Source organism: Anoplophora glabripennis, unplaced genomic scaffold, assembly GCF_000390285.2.
Source record: "Anoplophora glabripennis isolate ALB-LARVAE unplaced genomic scaffold, Agla_2.0 scaffold454, whole genome shotgun sequence".
NCBI classification, from domain to species: domain Eukaryota; kingdom Metazoa; phylum Arthropoda; class Insecta; order Coleoptera; family Cerambycidae; genus Anoplophora; species Anoplophora glabripennis.
In genome coordinates this window covers 310,567-312,844 of record NW_019416575.1, presented here as the reverse complement: position 1 = coordinate 312,844, position 2,278 = coordinate 310,567, and the positions used below count along the sequence as shown (strand labels likewise).

Genomic DNA, 2,278 nt, shown 5'->3' with positions numbered 1-2,278 from the left:
CTTCGAATGCATTATGCAGTTTGCGTGTTACTATATATAGTTAAGGCCGCTGAGGCAACAACAGTCTCAGAAAATCCACTACCGAAGTAGAATCTGGTAAGTATCGCTGATATAGCTGTTATTATGTTTTTTTTTAAATTTTATTATTATTATATTTTACAATAAATAATCTGATATACAGAATGGTTTAATGCTGTTTCTTCACAGTTTGGGCACACCTAAATGGTAAAAAGATAATGAAAATCGTTATATCCAGCAAAAAATATTGAAAAATAACGTTTTGCGATTCAACTGTTTGTCATGATTACAAATCTGTAAAATTCAGTAAGCACTAGAAATTTATAAAAATATAATTTTTATCAAAGTGCCATTTATATATGAGATAAAACAAAATGTTATAAAGTTAAGTTTCTTAGAACGAAAAACTGAATAAATGTCTTCAGTGTATTAGGCCTAATTTGACTTTTTTCCTTGATTTTAGATTTAGTGCTCCTGCTGCATGAGATACCACAAAATGTGGAGAATGAGAATCTTCGAAAGTATCTATAATTTTTTAATGTCTGCTTAATTCTAAATTTTTCACAAACTAGGCACAAAGTATTAAAATTTTGCATGATCACTCAATTCATCTAGAAATCATTTTGTAGCAGGTTTTATTAGCGAAAGAACATGAAGTAAGCAAACAATCAAAGTAGGCCTGACATTGAAACTTTACTAAACACTCAGTTTTTCAATCTGACAATATTTTTTTATAAATTTTGTGGTATAAAATACACAAATGGAACTATGTTAATGAATAAAATCAGATTTTTCAAAATTTTGAAGGTTTACCGAACTTTACGAATGTAAAATCATGGCAAATTTTGTTTTATAAATAGAGTTGAATTCCGAAAGGTCATGTTTAATTTATATGGTAAAATACATATTTTTTTAATTCTTCCCAGATGCACAATATTCCACTGTTTTTTCGTTTTCTGAAGAAAAAATAATTTTTTAAATTTATTTTCAGTTTCCAGATTCATTATTGTCGTCGAAGATTTAAGTGGGATTTACTAAAAAACAAAAATATAAAAACTTACTACTGCTTTATAAAAATAATTATTTGTGCAGATTTTTAATTTTCCAATAATTTTCTCAAAAATTGTATTGTTTGCAAAAAGTGTGAAAATATCACAAATTTTAGTCTTCGAAATATTTTTGAAAACCAGTACTTTATTTTTGCTATATAGCTTAATAAATAAGCATATTTTGTTTTTTTAAACGTAAACAGAATTGTATGGAATTAGGCAGCGTTCAGAAAAGCAAAACCAGTTAAAAAATTTTGTGAAGCATTAAAATTTTGTTTTCATAAAACGTCTTCCTTACAGATAATTCAAGATGAAATTCTTCAACCTCTTTTTCATTGTCGTCCTTGCCCTTGTGGCCCTCCAACAGACCGCCAATGCTTGCATTGCCAACCGTAATGGTTGCCAACCTGACGGCAGCCAAGGAAACTGTTGCTCAGGATATTGCCACAAAGAACCTGGATGGGTTGCTGGATACTGCAGATAAAGGGAAATTGGACGCAGAACAGATATGGTGTAAATTGAACGAATTGGTGAAGTTTTGTTATTGGGCTTAAGTTTGTTATTGATTATTTCCATTTTAGAAAAAAAAATAAAAAAAATCAATGTCGCACAATTTGTTTTGTAAAGTCTACCCACTTCCTACAGATAACCTGATCAATTCCTAGTTTTGGTAAAAACAGTAATAACAATAATAATGGATATTTACTGACCTTTTATATGGGACAAGTCAATATTACAAAAATATTGCAGCGGCCACAGACAACCTGAATAAATATTTCAAAAACTAATCACGTTAGCCTTGATTTTTTATAGGCATAATGTTGGTCCCCTGATTACGCAATTTTGCCCCGATTTAAGCTAGTTTGTATCTCTTACCGTTTTCGAGATCCCTGTAGTGACAAGCGAATTTGTAACAGCCTGTGTATGTTACATATTAAAATTTTAAAAATAAAAAAAATCCGAAAAAATCTTAACCGTTTCTAAATTAAGTACCACTAAAAATTATGAAAACAACTATTTTTTTAATATCTCGTAAACAAGAGACACCAAAAATTAGGACATTTCATTTAAAGGCCCACTATCACTCCTCCGTTTGCAGTTGTTATTGTTATTAAAAAACATTTTTAAAATCTTAATCTCATTTGTGACACCCTGTAAAAGTAATGAAGTAAAGGTGATTGCAAAAAGTTATTTTTTATATAAGAATAAGA

General features: G+C 29.3%; 1 long non-coding RNA gene across 1 annotated transcript; it reads left to right on the top strand.

Moving 5' to 3' along the window:
• LOC108912366 lies at positions 1 to 1,677 on the top strand. Its single transcript, XR_001964539.1, has 2 exons — positions 1 to 96; positions 1,368 to 1,677. It is a non-coding gene; the product is annotated as an uncharacterized LOC108912366 (long non-coding RNA).
• Positions 1,678 to 2,278: the final 601 nt, after the last annotated feature.